We start from the raw sequence: 24,481 nt of genomic DNA, 5'->3' as shown, positions 1-24,481 counted from the left end.
AAAATCCAGGCATACATTCAGGTGAGTTCTTCATGCTTCCGTTTTATCACTTGTAAAATAAAGATAATGATCATGGTCGTCCCAAGTCCGTGTCCGAGATGGCCTCTGAGAGTCTCACCATCTGGCGTTCACACCTTTGTGGAGGACTCTCTCTCACGGAATGGTGCCCTGGAGAATGCTGCAGAAATGGAGAAGTATGACCTGCGAGGTCAAGGTCATAAAAGATATCGCAGCCCCTCTGTGCACACTCGCTCCCTCTCGGGTTCATTAGCTCTAAGGAGAGTCAGCCACTGTGTTGTGAGGATCCTTGAGCAGCCCTGTGGGGAGGTCCATGTGGTGACGGACAGACGCCTCCCGCCAGTGGCCAACATCATCTTGCCAATAGCCATGTGAGTGAGTCACCTCGGAGCCGATCTTCCAGCCCCGGCCAAGCCTTCAGATAAGACTGCAGCCCAGCCAACATCTCAATTGCACCCTCCTGAGAGATCGGTCAGAACCATCTAGTTCTGCCATGCTCAGTTCCTGACCCACAGGAACTGTGTGAGGGAATAAATGCTTATGGTCACATTAGGTTTCTAAGTGTCAGAGTAATTTACAATGCACCAATAAATAGAAGACCCGATTTTCTCCCTTTCCAGCTGGCCTTGGGTGGAATTGTGATGGAGGCCAAGTGGGCCCAGACATGCTTCCTGGCCAACTTTGTGCAGCACGTGCCCCTTTCCTCAGTCCTCACTCTCTACTCCTTTGCTTAAGCTTTTAGCTGATGCACAGGCTCAAAGATTATTATGGCCACTCTCAGAGGTATTGTCATTTTAATTAAAGTCTTCCCAAAATCAAAAAGGATTTCAGACCCAAAGAAATGAAAGTCTCCAGGTGAAATCTTGGGAAACAGAGTAGCTGTTAGGTGATAGGAACATTCAGGGATCCTTAAATCACGTCTCCTGGGGTCCTGTGCTTTTTACTCAATTCCAGCAGCCAAAACAGAAAGGGCACACGAGTGCTAACACTGACTCATTTCCAGTTTTTAGCATCAATCTTTGTTTCCATAGGCTATTTTTCCTCCCTCATAGGCTATTACAGTTCACGAATTGCTGATAGAGAAAATAAAACGCTAAGTGAGGTCTTCCATTGATTAAACTCCAAAATGGATCAGCAGCGAACAGCAGTGAAGTCCTGGCCACGCCAGTGCACAGAGGCAGCTGTGAATTCGCAGGGAGCCCCAGGTTTGAATCTTGGCCCAGCCATACACAGGCTGCATGAGCGTGAGTGAGTCCACCGACCTCACCATCTGAGCCATCTGAGTGAAGTGGGGATATTAATAGCTGTCTCATAAGAGTAGGAGGGAGCCTGGCATGTAGCGGGAGCTGAATGCACGCTCGTGGCTGTTAGTGTACGGCACCCCATGGAGAGCATGGCAGAGGCAGTGGGAATGAGCCTTTCTGCCCAGCATCCACCCAACTATTTAAGTGAACCTCGTAAGAGCAGAAGCCTAAGGGAGATGATGAGTCTGTAGGGCATGGCATGAGCGCTCTGTCCAGCACGCTGGACTCCCAGAGGGCCCCCCAGCTATCAGTAAGCACTGCCAGCCCAGGAGGGCCCTCGGGACTATTTCCCAGGAGCTGATTCCCTCTGACGCTGACTGCTGAGTTGGCCCCTTTCCCAGGAGGCATGAGGACACAACAGCAAAGGGAATAAGGAAGCCAGAGCTCCTTAGGGGTGGAACGCAATGCTCTCCCTGGTGGGACCAACTCCCATCTGAATTGGAGGCAAGCTAAGAGCTTGAGTCTTCAAGAGCAGCCCATTTAGGAAAGTCATTACATGGCTGCCTCCAGAGCATCGTCTCCAGGTCTCTTGGGTTCTACTGACTTGTGAAAGTCAGGGTCAGAAAGCCGCCTCTATCCACAGAGCCGGAAGGATGTGACTTGAGGGTTACCCCAGCCGTCTTCACCACCATGTGGATAGAGTCTGTCTGCAGGAAGAGAGAGAGGGGCACACAACTGCTGTTCTTAACCGTTTCCTTCTCTTTCTGAACAGACACCTGCCCCCTTATCCTCCGAAGCATGGTCTGTCACTGTCTCCAATGATAAACAGTAGAATCAGAATGGAAGGCACCAGGCAAGTGAGCATTAACTCCTCTGTATTGCAAAAGCAAGCGAGTAGGCCGTGTGACAGAAATCAGATAGCCAGACAATGAAAGAATCAGTGAGCTACGTTTGCCCTTGATAGAAATGGTTCTTTGCATAGGAGACCGGGACTGAGCGGGGATCAGGACAGCATCTGTCAACTCACCCCGCCACCCGTGCCTCCATCCATCAATTCATCCACCCATCCATCCATCCACCATGTGTCCGCCCATCCATCAACTCATCAATCTACCGTTCCATCTGCTCCTCTACCCGCCCATTCACGCACCTACCCACCCACCTTCCCACGCATCTATCCATCCATTCATCTACACGTACAAAACGCATGTGTGCGAGCGTGTGTGCACCCATTCATCCAATGACTCACTCGTTCACTCAGCAAAGTTCTACGGAGCACCCCCCACATCCTTGACCTTAGGAGAGATTCCCAATTCAACAAACATTTACTAAGAGCCTCCTCTTTGCCTGCTGGGCTAGATGCTGGCTTGCAAAGGCGAATAAGCCAGGGTCCCAGAGGGAGTATGCAGTCTGGTCGTGGGTGGGGGTGTGAAGGATGGACTACGGAAACCCAGAAGATGCCCAACAGTCCATGGTCCAAAATGGCCCCCTGCAGTGGGGAGGGGCTGCCCAGAACCCCTCAGTGTCCTTGCCCCCTCACCGCTGTATGTAACCGCAGAGTGAGTGGGCAGTCCACGAAGGGGGAACAGAGCTAGCTCACCACAGTGGACTCATGCACTGCACTGGACCAGTACCTTTTGGGGGGAACAGTGCTCTCCTATTTTCGGATGTCATGGGCTGGTGGAGCAGACCACTCCCACTGTTCCAGGCCTGGTCAAGCCCAGATCTAATTCCTCCTGGCTCGAGGCATGGGTTCTGGGATGTGGCCAGCAAGCCATCTTTGGAACATTGGCCGGAGCCTGGGCAAAAGGGCAGGTTCTCCTTCGAACACCGATGAGCCTGGAGTGGCCAGGCCTCATGCTTCCCACCTCACCTCGAGTGCATTTCAGGATGATGCCAATACACAGGGAAGCAGCACGGAGAGCAGGGGGAGAGATGGAGTAGGGCATCATTTGACCTCCTGGTCCAGCTGTGTCTCCCCTGATACACGAGCTGGCAGATCCCTCTTTTGACTTCAATCGGTCTGCCGTGGTTTCAGTCACATACAGCCTGGAGTCCCCAAGAACACACGTGGGAACATTCAGAAATAAGATGCCATGGGCCTGTAGGAAGAGGACTTCTCTGCCGGGCAGCTGAGCCTGCGTGCTGGGAGGTAACGGGCGGGAGCTGATGGATGGATGAGCTGATGGGCGCCCTGTGGACCACCAGCAAGTCAGCCATGGCCTCGCGCACAGCAGCTCCTATCAAGGACAGACATGACTTAGGGACTCTGACCCTAGAGTCCAGGAGAGAGCTGACCTAGAGCTTGGTTTCCGCCTTGCCTCTAATCTGCTACGTGATCTTGGGTTAATGACTGTCCCTCTCTGGGCCTCAGATACTTCCACTGTAAAGTGAAGAAATTATATCAGATCCACATTTCTTTCTTTCTTTTTCTTTTTCTTGAAAGATTTTATTTATTTACTTGACAGAAAGAGATAGAACACAAGCAGGAGGAGCAACAGGCAGAGGGAGAGGGAGAAGCAGGCTCCTCACTGAGCAGGGAGCATGATGTGGGGCTCCATCCCAGGACCCTGGGATCATGGAACTGATCTAAAGGCAGATGCTTAACCAACTGAGCTACCCAGGCACCCTGAGATGCATATTTCTTTCTTTTTTTTTTTTTCTTTTTTAAAGATTTTATTTATTTATTTATTTGACAGAGAAAGAGAGATCACAAGTAGACGGAGAGGCAGGCAGAGAGAGAGGGGGAAGCAGGCTCTCCGCTGAGCAGAGAGCCCGATGCGGGGCTCGATCCCAGGACCCTGAGATCATGACCTGAGCTGAAGGCAGCAGCTTAACCCACTGAGCCACCCAGGCGCCCCTGGTTGTTTTTTTTTAAACTGAAATTGAGAAAACTATTCACATATGTGTGTGTGCTTAGGAGTTGTTGTGAGTTGTATGGTGTCCTCTCCCAAAAAGATATGCTGAAGTCTTCCCCAAACCTCAGAACGTTTCCTGATTTGGAAATAGAACAATCTTGGTGAGCTCAGTTAGGATGAGGTCATGCTGGAGCAGAGCGGGCCTTTCATCCAGCACGGCTGGTGTCCTTGTGAGAAGAACGTGGCACGCAAAGACAGACAGGGACGCGGTCGCGTGGGGCTGCAGGTAAAGATGGGAGGGATGCGGCTGCAAGCCAAGGAATGCCTAAGATGGCTAAAGACTTCCAGAAGCCGGAAGGGGCAAGGAAGGATTCTTCCCTAGAGCCTTCAGAGGGAGTGAGATCCTGCCGAATGGGACACACTGATTCTGGACCTGTAGCCTCCAGAGCTGGGCGAGAGAACAGATCTCAGTTGCTCGACACAACCTGATTTGTGGTCCTTTGTTATGGCGGCCCTGGGAAATGAATAAAGAAGTCAAGGACACCTGCTAGTTCTGTTTAACGTATTCCCTGTGATATCTACCCGGCGCACGCTTGCGTTAGTCTCTAGGTGGTCTTCCCACAAAGACCCATCCGGATGCCTCCCACCCAGCACCTCCAAAGCATCTCTGATGCCTCCTAAGACTTGAACATCTCTAAGAGCTGTCCCAGCTGGGACTCGGGATGTGGTTCACCTACTCACTCCAGAGGGAGAAGACCTGGAAGGCAGGGAACGTGGTTGGGTCTGGTCCAACTTTCAGACCACGTATATTATATGTATTTCAAAGAATACCCATACGTGGTCTCAAATTATTCAAACAGTACAAAAGCTGTACAGTGAAAATAAATCTGTTCCACACCTCTCCCCTAGGCCTTCACAAGATACAGTGCCCCCACTCTCTTATTTATTCCCCGAGAGAGAATGCTGTGCACGTATAAGCACAGAGACAGATTTGCTCCTTGCTTTGTACCAATGGCTGTCTGCTGTATTTATTGTCTTCCACAATGCTTTTGTTTTTTTTTTTCAACTTCACGTATCTTAAAGATCTCTGTATCAGCAGATACAGATAGGGGTTCCTCAATCTTAGCACTATTGACATTTCGGGCTGCATAATTCTTTGTTGGGAGGGGTGCTGTGCTGGGCACCAGAGGGTGCAGCAGCGCCCCTGGCCTTTAGCCATGAGATGCTGTTAGTGCTGAGCCGCCCCACCCCCGACCCTCGCCGTCACCTGTGACCCCTGAAAATGTCTCCAGACACTGCCAGATCTCCTCGGGGGCATGGAGTGGCCCTGAGTGAGGACTACGGATAGAGATCTAGTTCATTCTTCTGAAGGGTTGTCTGGTCTTCCATTGCGTAACTCACTGAACCAGTCCCTTGTCGGTGGCCACTTAAGTTGTTTCCAGGCTTTGGTCAGTGTAAACAGTGTCGAAATGAAGATTCTTGTACATGTGCCTTTGGCACAGAAGTCTGTCTGTAGGATAAATCTGTGGGACACTGTCTTGTGTACCACTCGGTAAACAGTCGCTCAGTAAACATACAAATAGAAGAATGTAAACTGAAAGCTTCCAATTCTTATTCTTCACCACCAAGTGGGAGAAATTCTGGCCCTATTTGGAGGAAATGAGGTCAACACAGAAAGAGAAATAGCACCAGGAGGCGGGAGTACTTAATTAAGCACCCTGATCCAACTGTGCCTGAAGCCAGTGACTCCTACATTTGTGCATCCCATTAGCCAATGTATTCTCTTTATGGCTTAAGCCTGTTCTAGTTGGGGTTTTGTAAGCCACAATGGAAAGAGTTCTGAGTATCACCAGAAGCGGTACTCCTCCAAGAAGCCTATCTGAACCCAAACCTCTTCTCTGGGCTCCCAAAGACCCTGTGCTCCATGTGCTCAGACAAGTGCTTCCTTCATGAGTCAGTCTCCCCTCCTTGGTCTCCTCATCCTTGTATCCTAGGCGCTTGAACCAGACTGGGTGTCCAAAGGGATCTGATGAATGCACGGGTACGAGCAGCATCTGACTCCCAGCTGCAGCGCCTCTGCTAAGTAGGGACTCAGTGAATCCAAGCAAAGAGCCTTCTGGCTCCTGGAGGATCCTCCTAACTTGATTGAGGAAGTTCTGCCAAAGGAACAAAACAATACCCGCTCTGGGGCATCGGGTTGCCAGGGGAGGGAGGGGATTTTAGGAGGGGCCACCTTCCAGGAATCTTTCTGCTGATCTGAGCCACTGGCCGGACGTCACTGGGCAAGTGGTCCAGTGGCCCCTGAAGTCTCTGTGCTTAAACTTCTCACTCTCTTCCAGAACAGGTTTGGCTTCCCTGGGAACCATCTTGCTTCAGAGAATCGTGTCCCACCTGCTGCAAACAGAGTGCTCCATTTACATCACTCACGTTTATCAAATGCTCTGAGTGTCTTGGGTGAGAGCCGTCAAGTGAGTACAAAGCTTTATGGGCCAGCACAAGGGACAAGAATCTCACTGAGTGGCTTCCAACCTGTAAAGTGGCCCACATCCACACACCAGCTCATACAAGAGCATCCCAAAAGACGGAGGGAGGAAAGCAACAAGAAGAACTTGTGCCTATCTAAGTTTGGGGCACTTCCGCTTTCATTCCATACCACTCCACGAGCACCTACTACGTGCCAGGCACTGTTCTAGGCACTGGGTGTTCCATAGTGAACAAACGCTTTCGTTCTAGTAGGGGGAGGCAGGCAAAGACAGAAATGAGTCACTTCCCATGCAAATTAAGTGTTATAAAGAAAAGAGAACATGATCGTGACCTAAGGAGGGACTGGGAAGAGGTGCTATTTGAGGCTGGGAAATCACTCTGTCACCTACCCAATGCCCACCATCATGGGCTGTCATTGTTACCTCCATTCTATGGAAAAGGAGGCTGCAGGTAAGCCAGCACAGTGACCTGCTTTAGTCGCTAAGCCCGTCTCAAGGGACCTAGATTTGTCTTAATCGGGTATGGTAAGACATTCGGATGGGGAAGTGACAGTCACACAGGAAGAAGTTTATTATCCCCATGGGCCTCTAGAAACAGGGGCAATGCCCACCTTGCAGGGTTGCACAAGGAAGCGCTAGGGTCAGTCAGAAGGCACAGGCAGCAGGGGAGGAACATGGGTAAGAAACTTTATTGCGGTTTTTACAGGAAGGGGCGAGGGAGGGTAAGCAGGCTCAGGATGGGATCATTTGAATAATTTCAGTGAGATCTTGGGCATAGGGGCTGCCCCTCCTTGTGTGCCCTGGGGTGGTTGGGACAGGTGGTGAGTGGCCTGGGGTGTGAGAGCCCCACAAAGGCGATGGTTGGAGATCTCAGCTTTGGATTGGCTGGTCTGGATTTGAAAGCCACACTTCCCGGCAAGGTGTTCACTATCTCTAGGACCTGCTAACTCTGGCCAGGGCAGTCCCTACAGAGTGGCCGGGTCTCAAGACATCAAGGTATCAGAATACAGAAAATAAAGGCACAGTTAATATGCAGACTCAGCATGGGGGCTCATGCTGCCCGCCTCCTCACCCTGCTGTCCACAGTCCCCACAGGGACCAAGACCCTGGCTAGGAGGGACTCCCCACCTGGAAAGAGAACACAGCAGTTTGGCTTCAGCTACACACGTGGAAAGAGCTTCTTTGCTCTGCGTCACTGAAGACACTGTTTTGCCACAGGCTCATCAATCCCGCCAAGCCTGTGGACAGGAGGGTAAAATGAGGGACAGAAAGGCGCTTCAGTTGTGAGACTCATGAGAAGGAAAAAGAGCGTGGGCTGGAATAACCAAGAATTGTTTTTATTTTCTTATAAACTCTGCCCCATTTCCATTCAGAGCTTGTCGAGGGCAGGGGACAGGGGTGGCGTCCTTGATTAAAACAACAAAAATACTGTTTTCAAAAATGTAGCTGGCTGGTGCCCATGTTGTTTTAATTTGCTGGGACCAGATTGTCCAGCCCTCGTGGAGTTGATCCCAGACAGGCTCGTTTGACTTATTCAGAGAAAAACTCTGGTTGCAGCCACAAACTGTACCCCTCACCCTGGCCAAATATGTTGCAATCCTCGTTAAAGGTCCCAACAGCTGTTGTCCAGGAATCCTGAGCCCACCTTCTGGATCCATCTCCAGATGGTACTCACATGCCCTCCACATGCCACTGGCCGCAGGAGGAGACTACAGAGCTGGTCTAGGCTTAGCCTCAGACTAAAATAAGACAAGGTACAAGCATATTGTAGGTTCTCCATAACTGTCTGCTGAATGAATGAATGAATAATTGGATAAATGCATGGGTGGATGGATGATGGATGGATGGATGGGTGGATGGACAGATGGGCAGATGGATGGATGGGTGGACAGATGAATGGATGGATGGATGGACGGATGGACAGATGGATGGATGGACGGATGGACAGATGGATGGATGGATGAGTGGGTAGATGGATGGATAGATGGATGGGTGGGTAGATGGATGGATGGATGGATGGATGGATGGATGGATGGACAGATGGACAGATGGACGGATGGATGGATGGATGGATGGACGGACGGATGGATGGATGGATGGATGGATGGGTGGATGGATAGATGGATGGGGTATGGATGGACGGATGGATGGATACTTTTTTGTAGCCATTTATTCATCAATGTTTTGGGCTTTGTACTTGGTTCAAGTTCTGTGGGCTGATAAAAAAGGTTTTGTCTCTTCCAATGACGTTTCCATCCCCATATTAACTAGAACAGTTCTCTTCTCTTTCAAGGAGACACCTCCTTCCTCAGAAAACTTAAAAAATGCAACCACCATACAATGTAGCAATCCCACTTCTGGGTGTATATCCAAAGGAAATGAAATCACTATGTCGAAGCGGTACCTGCACCTCCATGATCACTGAAGCAGTATTCACAATAGCCAAGACCTGGAAACAACTTAAGTGTCCACTGACAGATGAATGGACAAAGAAGATGTGGTATATACACACAATGGAATGTTATTCAACCATAAAAAAAAAAAAAGAAGGAAATCCTGCCATTTGCAATAACATGAACCTGGAGACCATTATGCTAAAGTGACATAAGCCAGACACAGAAACACAAATACTGCAGAGTATCACTTATATGTGGAATTTTAAAAAGTCGGTCTCGCAGAAGCGGAGGGGAGGACGGTGGTTGCCAGCAGCGGGGAGCACCGGAGAAATGGGGATGTGTTGGTCAAAGAACCCAAACTCCCAACAAGGAGCTGAGCAAGTTCTGGGCATCTAACAGACAGCACGGTGACCGCAGCTAACAATATTATGTTGTATGCTTGATACTAAGAGCGTAGAACTTCAGTCTTCTTACCACACATGCAGAAAATCGTAACTATGGAAAATAAAAATAACAGGTCCGCCTCTGTCTCGTTCATTTTAAAATTCTTCTCTCTCACTTCTGACTCCAAACAAGCCCGGTAGCACAGCTAGTACAGGGAGATTGCAAATATAGTCTCTTCTTTGAAAAAGACCACGATCTCACTCCTCCTCCCACCCAGCGGAAACTGGAGCACAGCTCAAGGAGACCTGCTGTCACAGGATCCTGCTTACGGGCACAAAAGCCGGGAAATTTCAGAGCCAATCTGGGCCAGGGGAGGCCGGAGCAGCTCGTGAGTGGGGCTGAAATGATTCTTCCAGACTGTGGAGAGGAGAACGGTCTGCCTGCCGGCCAGCCTGCCCAGCAGCAAACAGGAAATCCCAGAATTTATAGATGACCCCGTTACAAGGCAAATGTTTTGGAACAAATTGTTCTTCTTTTAAATCCTTGTTTTCCACTAGTTTTTCTTTCTGGGTTCCCCCCTCCTTTCCACCTTCCCGCTGCCCTTGCTAAACCGGGGCCACAGCGCCACCTGCTGCCCATCGTGGGCAGCGGGACTCCGCTGGGACCAGTCCAGGGTCCTCTCCCCACGTTCCTGAACTTACAATGAATGAGTGGGAGAGGGGCTTTCTGGCTCCTGTCCCAAGAGTCTGTGCTTAAGATCACGGATCAAGCCGTAAGAGAACCGCTCCTGCGGTTTTCGTGTGGCCTGAAGACTCCCGGCAAACTCTCTCCCCATCGCCCTGCCCTGGGACAGCCATGGCTGCCTGGTGGAAAAAGCAAGGCGTGCGACATCACCGCCCGAGGCTGGGTCTCCACTCCCCAAAAACCAGCTGTGAAGCTCTAGCTGTGCCAGCCCCACAAGCCTCAGTTTCTTCTGGCCCAACTACAGCTCCTTCGCCAGGTGGTATGGAAAACAAATGAAGCACCCGGCCCACAGAAGATGCTTCGGCAACATTGTCTTCCTTTCTCTCCTCATGGGAATGTCGCTCACTGGGCAGGGGCAGCCTGGCGAATCTTGGAGGCAAAGGGCGGACCTCGGAAAAATGGCCCGTTTCTCTCCTTCTGAAAGTGAGAGCCCCATCAAGGCCACACCCGCACCCAGGAAAAAGCACCCAGGGAAAAACCTCAGCAAAGCCCCTGCTGATGAGCTAAGCGACCTTGAGAGGGCTGCTTCTCCCTCCTCTGTCTCTGTTACTCACCTGTCCCTGGAGACAGTAATAGTAACCATGCCCCCGTGGGTTGCCAGGAGCACTAAAATGAGGGCACATACAGCATTTAGTAGAGGGATTGGAGCTAGTCAAGTCCCCCACGGTCTAGCCATAATACAGTCATTATTAAGAGAGGAACACTCTGCCTGACACATAATAAGCTTTTAATAAATACCTGAGGAATCAATGAATGAGACCACCAGAGAACACAGGTCAGGACTCTTCGATTAGTTACTGTCTAGTCCCCGATGTGCTGTGAGACATCGCGGCTGCCCTCTCCTTGTCCAGAAACCTTTTCTTTTTGTGTCTGGGGCCCTCTGCCTCAGACCTCAGTTTTTCCACCTGTCAGATGGGCATGACTCCTGTCTGACCTATTGATCAGAGAGCAGGGGATCTGCCAAATAATGTACGTCCAACAGGAAGGAAGGAGTCTTTATTTTCATTTGGGGTGGTTTCCTGCATCCAGTGGCTTTGCCATTTTCCTCCAAAGGCTCTTGGGGCTCTCTGGGACAAGTGGGGTCCCTCCTGACACAAAGTGGTGGCCTTACACCAAACCCCAACTCACGAGGGGACTCAGGTGAGCTTTACGATAAAAAGGCTGGGCTCACGAGCTCTTCTGCTACTGACTCAAGTTGAACACACTCCAAGAAATGGGTCTCCTTATAGGAAAGCTCCTTCTCTAGCCCAGGGAGAGAGAATAACGCTCAGTAGGTCTCCAGGAAGGCAACGAGTTAATGGGACACCTGGCGGGACAGTGGAGTGACATCAGGAAGCCAGGTTCAAGCAAGCAAGCTTGAACACCATAAGGAGACCTTTATTCGGTGGGCCCTAGAGAGCCACAAAGCGCTCATAAGCAAGGAAGGAACATGTCCAGAAAGAGAATTCGGGCAGCCACAAGAGGTATAAATGCCATGTGGGAGGCTACACAGTTCCCCCCCACGCCACGTGGCCTAGAGTTAAGTGACCAACCGCCCTGGTGTGCCCGAGACACAGGGAGTCCCTGGAACATACGATCTTTATTTTAATGCTAAGAAAGTCCCCAGATGAGCTGGTCACCCTAATTCAGAGTGCACAGCACCTCCTGGGGCCGTGCAGGACAGTGGTTTTGAATCCTGCACTCTAAGTTCTATTTTCCCGAAGCTCCTCACCCACTCTCAAAAATAATCTCTCTCCTGCTCCATGACCTCTCTGTTCTATTCCGCTGAGCAAGGATGAGTCTGGCAAGTTAACACTCAACATGGATCGCGCGCTTATCCCTTTGCTGCCCTATCCGTGCATTGAGACAAAGCCCTCCTGGAGACAGTATTTTAATCCAATGCAGTGGCTGATAGTAAAAATTTTTAGCCCGAGAGAAATGGGGGCTATTTTAGGGGGTAAGTGGGGAGTTGCCACGTCACCCACATCACATGCTGTCAGCAACGATCTGTTTTGCCTTGCACAGAGCCGGTTCTGTCTTCCTGGCTCTCAGCTCACCAGCCTGCCCTGCCAAGCAAGCCTGCAGGAGCCTGGGCTGCTCAAATATTCTGTAAATAATGCTGACTACAGAAGTTTATAGAGAGACTCACAGAATCATGGCAATAGAATCACAGGATGTCAGAGCAGAAACAGATGCTCGACATCACAGTGTCCAGGGTCAGAAAATACACTGCACTCCCGCTGCCACTTCCCCCTGCCATGCCCACGGCAGACATCACTAATCAATCATGACACTGTCTAGCTGGGCTTGTTTGTAGCCTGAGAATCCTTCGAGGCATGCCAGGAAGCAGCTACCAATTATCTTGGATCTACTAATAATAGTAAGGTTTATTGAATACACTTAACTGTACTCCTTTCTCTGCACCCTTTTCCATTATTACCATTTTAATCACCAACTGTTTGCCTAGCCCTTTATATTCATGAGGGTTTCTCGACCTCGGCACCACTGACATTTGGGCCAGACAGTTCTTGACGGTGGAGAGCTGTCCTGGGTATGGGAGGGTGTCGAGCAGCATCCCTGACCTTGACGCTAGCAGCAAGCAGCAAGCAGCAAACCACCCCCTCCCCCACCCCACCCCCTGCCACCCACCCCGTGTGACAACTGAGCTATCTCCATAGTGTGTAGGGGTGGGGGCAGGAGCATTTGTTTACATATTCTCTCTCATCTTCATCACACTCCACAAAAGCACTCTCTGAATTTTTCTTTCACGAGGGAGGAGGGTGTGGCTAAGAGAGAACCCAGGACAAGTTGGTGACAGAAGCAGGATGCTGGGGGGGGGGTGTGCGAAATCCGCACCCCCCCCACCCGCTCTTCCTCCGCCAGCCAGGAAATTCCGTTGGGTTCATTGTCTTGGGCTACAGAGTCCCCAGGGGGCAGGAATGGAACCTGTGAGGCTGAGAAAAACCAGATGCCTAAGGGTTAGCCCCGCCGACATGGCAAGGGTGCTCGTGGTGGAGAGGCCCTGGTGTGGCATGATGAACGTTCCAGGCTCTTTCCCGTCCCCAAAATGGCTCTGGGTGTGGAGCCAGCCCAGGGAAGAGGCTGTGCGTGAAGCCTGTTAGAGCAGTGGGAGCAAGTCTGCTAATAAGACCCCCCTTCTTGCCGACATTGACAGGCCTTTCCCCACTCCATGGGAAGCGCGAAGTCTGGCCTTGCCCCCAGAGATTTGGGATTGAGAACCTGACAGTTTGGACATACAGCCCGTGGGCAATGTTTCCCTTCTCCGGGGCTTGTGTCTGTGCCAAGAATTCCTAACAAAGGGGGAAAAATTAATTAATTTTAAAAACCCATAAAAAATGCTCCTGAAACCGAGTGGTAAGAAACTGTCCATTTTTCTCCTTGGTAGCGATCAAAATGTCTCGAGTTTCTACACACATATTTTACAGACGTTCCATAAATCTTCTCGTTGTGCTGCCTCCCCATAAGTAGGGTCCCCTGGGAAGTCATTGAGTTTCCTCACTACATGTATTCAAGAGAAAATTGGATGTAACACTTAGAGAAGGCTGTGGCCAGGGTGGGGGGAGGCACGCAGGAGGAAGGGCGTCCTAGGAGAAGCCAGGCTTAAAGTTCAGTGCCAAGGACAGGGAGGTCCCTTGTCTTGGAAATTCCTGAAATTTCCAAACCGTCTTTTGCTTCTAGTGCACAAATAATCTCTTTGTGCTATGTATTCCCTTTATTTCTTTCCGACCACAAAAGTAATACTTTTTTTTTTTTTTTGGCATAAAAATCTCAAAGGGTAGAGAAAAATAAGAGAAAGAAACAGGACAAAACAACACACACACACACACACACACACACACACACACACACACACATAACACCTCAAAGCCCCAGGTTTCTTGTTTTGTTTTGTTTTGAGGATTTTCCTGGGCAGTTTGATGGCACCATTTCAGCAATGGGGGTCCAGATTCTGGATTCTGGATGTATGACAGTCAGTCACCCAGGGAGATTGTTAAAACTGTGGGAGCTCTGAGCCGGCACCCCTGACAGTGGGAGTCTGTAGGTCTGGGAAGAGGGGGGCCCCCGGATCTGCATTTTTAATAAAGCCCCTGGGTGACTCTGATGTGGGCGGTCACTGGACCACACTTTGAGAAATAATGAGTTTCAGGTTTTTCAAGACCCTCGGCACATGAAGAGACGTGAAAATCCAGATTTAAAACAAAGATTGGGGGGTAATGATTTGTTTTCTGGAAGGGCTCGGCTTAAATAGGCATTTCCCTTAGTGCTGCTAACATATGATTCCGTTCACACTCGGTGATTCAGGGAGGCAGCCAGGACTTCATCTGTAGTACTCTGGGCCAATACGGCATACCGCCACCTTTTTACAGAGCAGCGTTGACACCCATCTGCTCAAATAAATTAACGTTTCCATCTCAAATAACTCATTTGGCTGGATCATCAAGGTTACACGCCAACTCACAGAGAGAGGGGAGGAGGCGGTGCAGGGGGTGGGGAGGGGTAGGCGAGGCGTTCTGCAATGTGTAAGTTGCAAGCAACACCGCTGCATTTTTGTCGCCAAGAAGGAGGGGTGGGTAGACGAACACAGCTCCAGTGCAATTCCCAGGCATGCTGTTCCCGTCTCCTTGGACGATTCCTGCTGGCCCTCTGGGGCAGGTCACAGGCAGAGCTCAACGAGCTGATGGGGGCAGCCATCGGGGCGATATTCCCTGTGCGAAGACATCGTGGGGAATTTGTGTGGTTGTGCGTGTATGCGTGTGCACGTGCATGTCTGGGGTTGGGGACGGCAGTGAGAAGTGGACAACAAGATCAAAAAGTTCAGGAATAGGTACAGAGCCTAGAGCCAGAAGGGCAGTTTCTTTTTTTGAAATGCTTTTCATCTTGAGATAATTTTCGCTTATGGGAAAGGGGCAAGAACAGTACAGAGATCTCCTGCGCAGCCTTCCCCCAGATTTCTCGAACGCCAGCAGCTTACGTAACGGTTGTACGGTGATCAAAACCAGGAAGCCAACATTGGTACGTGACTAGGAACTAAAACTCGGGTCCCCTTCCGATCTCCCTAGTTTTTCCCCTGATGTCCTTTTGCTGGAAAGCAAGTACTTTCCCCACCACACAGATCTGGGGAGGGATCCCGGCTCTGCCTTGGCATCGGTCCATCCACACCACAGTCTCTCGGAGCCCTAGCTTCTCCTCTGTAAAATGGGTGGTCACCACATCTACCCATTAGGGCCTTTGGGATAATAATGTGCAAGACCGTGCGCCCAGAGCCGGGCCCAGAAGCAGGTGCTGATGGAGGTTTTTCCTTTCCGGCTCTCCTTCCGAGATGCTGCTCTGTCCTCAAGGACAGACCGATATTTGCATACATCCCTGTTGGGCCAGCTTGACTTACTCTCCTCGGCTGGATCCAGTGGCGAGGAGATGAATTAGGAAACTCTTACAACAACCTGTGTAAGCGGAATCTGCACAGTGGCGGCGGAGAGAGAGAGAGAAGAGAGGTTTGATAGACATTTCAGACACAGAATAAGAAGGAGCTGATGGATGCGGGCGTGGAGACGGGAGGACCCAACAGTTAGCAGATGAGACTTCTGAATGACTGGTAATCCCTGTGACCGAGAGCAGCCAGAGGGAACCAGCTCACGGGAGGAGAGAGGCGAGAAGCCCTAATAACCCTCACGGGGCGTGTGTTGAGTGCCGGCTCCAAGCCAGCCAGGCACTGGACTGACGGCTTTCCCAGCACCATGTCCTGGATCCACCTAAGAATCTCAGGAAAGTGACGGAGAAATTAAGTCCCTTGGCCGTGTACTTTTTGTGGAAGTGCTAAGGTCCAAGGTTCCTGCAGGCAGGACCGGCTACGGATCTGCAGGGCTCCCTGTGAAATGAAAAGTCAGAGCTCCCTTGGTCAAAATGTATTAAGAATATCACGACGGAGACAGCCAAACATGAAACCAAGCAGGGGGCCCTACTGAGGGTCCCGGGCCTGTGAAGCTGGCCCTGCTGAGGCCATTCCTATGAAGGCACAGAGAGTTGGGGACACCTGCGCTGAGGGCCACACTCCCCGCAAGCAGCGGAAGAAACTCACAAGGGCGGGGATGGGGGGTGGCCAGCAGGTAGGAGACTAGGAGGAGGACACAGTTCGAGCCACGGAGCGGGCGGAAGTCTCGGGAAGGGAGGGTTAGGAGCGTGGGGTCAGGAACGTGAGGCTGCAGGGGTCCCCATATCCGCAGATTAGGACACTGCTGTTTGCCTTGGAGGCCACTGTCACGGGAGCACAGGACACATAAGCCGGGCAGGGCCAGGCCGTGGACTTCATGGAAGCGAGGAAACAGCTGAGCAGCCCGGGGCCTCTCAACTCGAGACCTTCTCCCACTGCCACGATCAGAAGGCCCGTGCGTGTTAGTGTGGAAGTGATTTTTCAAAAAGTCGAGCCACTTCAAGACTGCTTCTCATCTGGGTCCTCTGGGCACTAAGAAAGGCCTCCCCCACACACACACTTCACCTCACAGACGGTTGGCCGAGTCTCTCCGTAAATTGTGGCCGGGGACTGGGGCTGAAAACGCCTTTGAGACTTCTCACACAGCAACCACCAAAACCTCTGCTTGGAGACTCGAATGTTGCCAGGGCTTCGGCGTGGTCAGGGTGCAGGGGGGTGCGGTTCTGATCCGGGAACGGGCCACGGTCCTTTGTTGGGACAACTGCAACCAGGAGGGACAGATCATCATGGGCTGCTTATTTATAGATACCGGCTCCTTCTGAATAAAGACACTAAAAGGAAAAGAGGCAGCTCACAGCTCGTACAGGCCCAGCTTCCCAAAAATAAACTTGCCTTTGATTTCACAGACTTCTGATTTTTGGTGCTATCCTCTGGAGGGGGTTTACTCCCCTTTTCCTTTCAAAAGCCAAGGAATTCCAGAGCCCCCAGACTACTGGGAGGCCCCCAGCTGGCCTGACACTCAAGTCCGTGGATACTGGCACTGAATACCCAGACTTTCCACAATTGGTTAATTCCCGAGTATAATAATCTGTGTTTTCAGGGATTTTTATGCTTCTGAAGTCTTAGAAATGCATGGTCCATTCCACAGCAAAGGTTTAATTTAAAAAAGAAAATAGGCTTTTTTTTTTCTTTTTCTTTTTTTTTTTTAAGAGCAGTTTTAGGTTCACCGCAAAACTGAGTGGAAAGTACAGAGTTCCCATATGCCTCCCGCCCCTCCCCACACAGAGCCTCCTCCACGGTCCACATCACCCACTGGAGTGCGGCATTCGTTACAATCGACGAACCCGCGTGTTCGACGAACCTGACGTGTCACGGTCACCCAAAGTCCGTAGCTTACATTCAGGTGAATTCTTTTTTTTTTTTTAATTTTTAATTATTTTTATTAACATATAATGTATTATTAGCCCCAGGGGTACAGGTCTGTGAATCGCCAGGTTTACACACTTCACAGCACTCACCATAGCACATACCCTCCCCCATGTTGGTAACCCCACCCCCCTCTCCCTACCCCCCTACCCTCCAGCAACCCCTCGTTTGTTTTGTGAGATTAAGAGTCTCTTATGGTTTGTCTCCCTCCATTCGGGTGAATTCTTGATGTTGCACATTCTAAGGACTGGGACAAATGTACACTGAAGTGTACCTACTATGACCCACCAATATCATACAGAACAGTTCTGCTGACCTAAAAATCCTCTGTGTTTCACCTGTTCATCCCTGCCCCCACCCAGCTGCTGGCCACCACTCGTCTTTCTACTGCCTCTGCAGTTTTTCCTTTCCCAGAAAGTCCTACAATTGGGGTTAAACAGTATGTAGTCTCTTCAGAGAACAGTTTAATTTGTAGTAAACTTTCTATCTTAAAAAAATAGATAGGGGCTCCTGGGTGGCGCAGTCGGCTGAGTGCCCCACTCTTGGTGTCGGCTCAGGTCGTGTCAGGGTCCTGGGATCAAGCCCAGCATCGGGCTCCACGCTCAGCGGGACGTCTGCTTGAGATTCTCTCTCCCCCACCCCTTCCCCCGCTCTTGCGTTAAAATAAATAAATAAGTAAATAAACAAAAGTCAGCTGCTCAGAACCATACGCCGCTTCCAGGGTGAACTAGTCCAAGTAGCTACGCTCCTCTGGGGGTAACAAGCAAGACTCGACATCTGAGCCATGACAAGTTCGCCTCTCGCTTACACAAAGTCTCCTGTAAGACGACGGCGACTCCCCGCCACCCCAGAGTCACTGTAGCACGGGGAGGCAGAAGAGAAGACTCCTACCTGCTTTTAAATAACCTCTGCCCAGGGGCACCTGGGTGGCTCAGTGGGTTAAGCCTCTGCCTTCAGCTCAGGTCATGGTCCCCAGGGTCTTGGGATCGAGCCCCACATTGGGCTCTCTGCTCAGCTGGGAGCCTACTTCCCTTCCTCTCTCTCTCTCTGCCTGCCTCTCTGCCTACTTGTGATCTCTGTCTGTCAAATAAATAGAGTCTTTAAAAAAAAATAATAACCTCTTCCCAGAAGGGACACAGGCATGATCATTCCATGGCCAGACCAGTCCTCAGCCCCAGTGTAACCCACATGGAGATGAGGAAATCGAAGCGAGCGTGACTGTTTTTGCTGCACAACACAAGCTACCTCCATGCTCGGTCCCCCTCTGCAAAGGCACTGCACTCCTGCTAACTGCTCGGCTGGTACTGTTCCAGACAGTCCTCTAATACATGCATATTTATGTACTTTGCTCCTCACCTACTCTACTACATGCTAATACGTAATAAGTAAAACTTCCTCCTTTGCAGAAATGGGGCTATGCTTTGTCTGCACACTTGCAGGGGGCCTTGGCGTTTAACAGTATGTCTTTGACATCCATTCCGGTAGGGATGAGCTAAGATGCAATTTAATAATAACATGGTGACATTAAACAGTGCTCTCTGGTGCCCTCTGCTCTGGTTGTGGGCTCCTGGGCCACAGAACAGCATCTCATCACCGGCACCATTCACCGGGACTTTGCTGGTTACCAGGCATGGTGCCAAGTGACTTACCCCACTCCTAGCAATGCCGTGAGGTCAATTCCATTATTAGCTCTCTCCAATATTCAGATGATATACCCGCCATTCAGGGAGGTGAAGAAACATACGATTCAAGGTCACACAGCTAGTAAGTGTCAGGAGGTGATCTGTGGGACTCCTTGGACTTGGTACATCCTAGGTGCCACAGTGTTTATTGGATAGAAGGCTGAGAAGTGCTCTTTGACTGAGCGGAGCCCCCAAAACCATACAGAAATGGCTGTGGGCAGCTACAGTATTTACCACCAACACCAGTCATCAAACTCTTACACATAACTTGCCCTGTGCTCATCTTCTGATGGTACTGCAAGTCCCTAAAAACTCAAACCATGTGTTTCCTACTAAGCCCCTCCGACTCCAAGCAACACATGAGCCATGGCAGGGTTCCAGGTGTGTAGTGGGTACACTCCGTGTAGTGCACTAACTCGGGCTTCTCTTTCTGCATCTGGTCTAGACACGCCTGCAGCCTCCCCCACCCCCAGCGCCCTGTTCCCGTTGTCCCCACACAGACCGTTCTCCACCCAGTGGCCAGAGGGGGCCAGGGGAAGGGTCAGTGAGAGACCTCCCGGTCCCACCGGGAAGCCCTGGCTCCACGGCACTTAGGTGGAAATGCTCCTTCTCCCTGGCGCTGTGCCCCACATACATATGCCTCCCCCACCTCTGCACCTGTCCCCTCTGCCCACAGACATCCTTCGCTCCCCCAGTCTCTACTCAGATGTCCCTCTCCAGAGGGCTGCCCTGACCCCACCTCGAAGAGCACGCCTCTGCCTTCTCTGGGCCAGGGGTCCTCAGCCTCGGCACTAGTGACATTTGGGGCAGAATGACTCTTTGTGGTGGGGGGCTGTCCTGAACCTTGTAGGATGCGAGCAGCATCTCCGGGCTCTCCCACCAGATCAGAGGGGTACACGCCTTCACCCACCCAACTGTGACAACGAAAAATATCTCCAGACATGGCCAACATTCCCTGGGTGCAAAACCACCCCCACTGAGAACGCCCACTGTAAGGTTTAGCATGTGCACAGCGAGCTCCTGAAACGGGCTGGATGACTCTACTCCCAAAGGCCACCAGAGCCTCTAAAGATGCCTTTCTCTGTGTCCTTCTGGAAACAACCCAGACCACAAACCATGGCAGCTCTAGAAGGGACTGGCGTTCTGCTAAACAGAATTACACCTTCAGACTTTCTGGGATGTACTGGGGGGAAATCTCAGGTCTTCTCTTTGCTTCCTTGCCATGGAAGGGGAAACGGTCATTTTTCATTGCAGCATCCGAGAATGCCTACCTGGAGTTCTTACTCTGAAACCAGGGACAGGCTGCTGAGAGGAGCAGCTGGCCAAGAGGCGGGAAGCTGCTGGCTAGCCTAAAACTCTTTCCCGGTCTGCTCCTGAGTAAGTGCGGCTGACGTGAGGTTATCTCCGTATATACAACCATCCCAAGACTGGGGTTAAGGACACAAGTTCAGAAGGAGCTTATGAATGGGAAATACAGGCTACAGATGGTGATAGTTGAGCCCGAAGCCACAAAATGCATTCATCTGGGACACCTTCCGCCTGGGATTTCTGGCTTCGACTGCACAATCCAAACCGGTGCTACAGAACTTGTAGTTCTTCCACGGCTATGACCCCAAGGCAGGACATGCCATACCCCATCCAGGAAGCTCCCACATGTGTTCTCAGTTAGGGGCTGGCTGCTCGAAGAGGCACCATTAGCCCCCGACAGGGAAGTGTGGTAACTATTTTACTCTTGGGGAGGATTTTCAGATTCGTTCATTCAAACATTCTCCAAAGGCCACCAGGGTCCTTTCCATGTTTTCTGATGGTATAGGGTCTAGTGGCTAAGGGTCCCAATGGCTCTGAAAACAGACAACTCACTTAAATGCCCGCTCTGCCACTCACAAGCTGTGTGACCCCGGGAAAGTTGCTTGACTTCTCTGAGCCTATGGGTACACATTTATAAAACAGGAATAAAAATACTCACCCCAAAGCAGCAATGATTAAATGAGATAATGCATGTAAAGCGCTTAGCAGAGGAGCATCAAAGCGGGAAGAAGATACTGCTACATTATTATCATCATTACTCTGTATTCAGAAAAACTTAGATAGCTCTGTAATCCTTGGACACAGTGCAAAGGATGATAGTCAACAACAAGCCCGGTTGGTAGGGAGAACAGTATCATTTCTGACTGAGAGACGCATGGAGAAGTGTTACCTTTCAGGCAAACAGGAGTATTTGTGACTACTCGGCTGCATGCACTCACTTCACAAGTGAGGAAGTGAAGATCAAGTACACGGATGTGGGGTGAAGTGACTTGTCCAAGGTCCCAGAAAAAATTAAGGGCAGGCCTGGGCCAGAGTTCAGGCTTCCTGCCACCCAGAGGCTGCTTTTCCATGACCTTATCTATCACTGATGAGTGGACGGAAGGGAAGTGCCTCCTCCCTCACTGTGAACGGAGTCCATGGTCCCAGACAGATGTTCCCAAAATGTGGCTGGTGGAAAATTCAAGTTGATGTATAGTATTTTTAAGGAATGTTTCCATAGAGATGCACACATCACTGGGAACAATCATCTCTTGTAGAGACAGAAAAGAACCATTCATCTGAGCAGGACGCGTAGGGGGAGAGGGAGTGACGTGCCTGTTCTCCTGGAGAGCTGGACAGAGAGGCCAGGCTGGGATGTCGGAGATCCGGGACCGAAAGCCAGCATTTCCAGAAGTTCGGGGCTGGCGTCTTCGATGGCCCTGTGCATCAGTGACACCAAACCTGCCCATCTTCATTGAACAGATGTGTACTGGGCCCTTCTGGGGGCCAGGCTCTGGCTGAGGTTCTGACCACACGGTATCAGGTCTAAGTTTCTTCTTGCCCCCAAAAGTGCACTTCAAACAACACAAATCTATTGCGTTACTGTTCTGGAGGCCAGAGGTCTACAATCATGAGGTCGGCAGGGCCGGTTCCTTCTGGAGACTTCAAGGGGAGGCACGTATCGATCTCTTTGACTTTTTCCACTTCTAGAGGCTGCCCTCATGCCTCGGCCTGTGGCCCCTTCCCAGAATCACTCGGACCTCTTGTTTCTCTCATCAAACCTCCTGCCATGACAACGGCACAGGGGCAGGCACATGTCAGCTGAGGTCCTCCGCCTCTCCGAGCCTGCTTCCTCATCAGAAAGACGGGGTGATGGGAGCGGGTCCCGTGAGGCCTGTGTCAATGCTGGGCAGTGTGCCTGGCACATGTAAGGACCATCACAGCAACGCTTCTCGTTCTCACCGTCACTGTCATCTGACACACGTCCATGACCGAGCTCCGGGGACACAGATGGACGGGTGTGACGTCCACGTGGGGTGTCGGGAAAGGCTTTCCTGAGGATGTGACTCCTGAGCTGGCCCTGATCGGATGACTCTGAAGGAATGTGACCAAGAGACAAGGGGAGACCAGGCGATCTGGGCAGAGGAGCCTGCACAGGAGAGGATGTCAGAAATGCGCATGGGGCATTTGTGAAAGTGGTTGGGTCAGTGCCAGGAGGCAGAGGGATGATGAAAGGCTCAGTTAGCTCTTTGGAACCAGACGGGCCTCGGTTCAAGTCCCACGGGCTCCTCCTAAGAGATCTGTGACTTGGGGCACCCTGTTTGGTCCCCTGGGTCCTCCTTCATAAAAGTGGATGGTTAACAGCACCTGCCTCCCAGGGTTCTAGCAAGGAAAGGCCAGCACGACGCGGGAGAGGCTGCAGAGGTCCCCGAGAAAGCGCTCTGCAGACCTGGCTCAGGAGTTTGAATTCTGCAGCATCACTTTCTCTCTTCCTGCCTACCCTGCATGTGCTCAGTCTCTTTCCCTCAGCCAACAGGAAGTCTGAGCCCTGACCCTCCGACTCTGATGTTTCTGTCACCGTTCTTCTGAACTTAAAAATAATAGATTTTTCACAGGTGGAAAAGATGTTATGAGACCTTTGCTCATCTATAAAATGTGGGCAATGATAGACCAACCTTATACGGTTGCTCTGAGATTCAGAGAGAACGTGCAGACGGTGTTTGCCATTATATGGTGGGATGTTAATAGCTTAGGCTCCAGAGTCAGATGGGTTGGGCCCAAATTCTGACTGTGTCAGTCACTAGGTCTCTAGTAACTGTGGGCAAATGACTTCCCTCTCTCAGTTATTACTCCTCATCTGCAAAAAAAAAAAAAAAAAAAGGATAATGCCAACCACTGAGGTCCCTTCGGGAGGTACTAAGAGAATGTCTAAGATATACTCATTAGTCATTACGATACTCTCTCCATTTACATGTGAGGAGATTAAGGCTCAGAGAGGGGAATTGCCTTGCCCAAGGTCACACAGCAAGTTGGTGGCAATCCATCACATAGGCAGCTTCCTGTAGGATCAAAGGTAATTTCTAGGCATGAGTTCTAGGAACTGGAACCCGAGACTGCACAAAGTGCTCCCCCTTTGTAGGCTGTTTTCCTGTATGAAGGGCAGCCCCCACGGGCAGCCCCCAAATCAGCCTTGGTGGCCGCTGCCTCCCAGGATTGCGCACCTCTGCCTGCTGAGGGATCAGATGGCACCAGCAGACGGTCTCGCCATGCTACTGGAGCCTGCATCACTGCCATCATTTATTTTGGACAGGACACAAGACGGGATATCAAAGGAATCAGCTGCTGGTCAGAGGAAACAGCGAAGGGGCCAGAACTCCTCCGGGGGCTTCTAGGAAGAGAGTAAACACCCCGCGCGAATCAGAAGTTGGTTCCTCTGTTTTCATCCAACTGTACGAACTGAAATTACATGAATTCAAAGATACAAGAGGCAAACTGTTTTCTTGGTATAAAGCTTTTCACTAAGATAAAGTTAGTTACATAGACATGTGTTTTGTTGGAAGTAAGGTTCAGACTGGAGAGTCTCTCCAGCAACAGCTAAGGCCAGTGAGTGAGACAGGACTCCTGGCTCCCCACATTCAACTAAGCCAAAGGATGACCTTAAACACATCCACTCAGGTTCTATTTTTCCATCACACTCTGCTGAATAATTGAGCTCCTCAGACCTCTCTGGACCAGATGCTGGTGTGAATGAAGCCTTCCTTTGCTCGTGGCACAACATAAACATCCCCTAAAGTCCAGCCAACGAACCCACAAGATTCCAACTATTATTCAAGCTTACAGGCACTGCCGCGATGAACAGATGACGGCCGCCAACCTGCTTTAACAACAAGAGTGCATGAGGAGGAGTCTCCGAGGAGGGGGCGGCAGGAAGGGCTGCGGACGTCAGAGTCGGTGGGCTTCCGCTCTGGGTGTCAGTGACCAGGTCAGGGATGGGTTGATACTGACATTTTTCCTTGGCAGGTCAGGCACAG

Source organism: Mustela erminea, chromosome 13 (genome assembly GCF_009829155.1).
Source record: "Mustela erminea isolate mMusErm1 chromosome 13, mMusErm1.Pri, whole genome shotgun sequence".
NCBI lineage: Eukaryota > Metazoa > Chordata > Mammalia > Carnivora > Mustelidae > Mustela > Mustela erminea.
The sequence above is the reverse complement of the archived record's forward strand: the minus strand, read 5'-3'. Positions refer to the sequence as shown.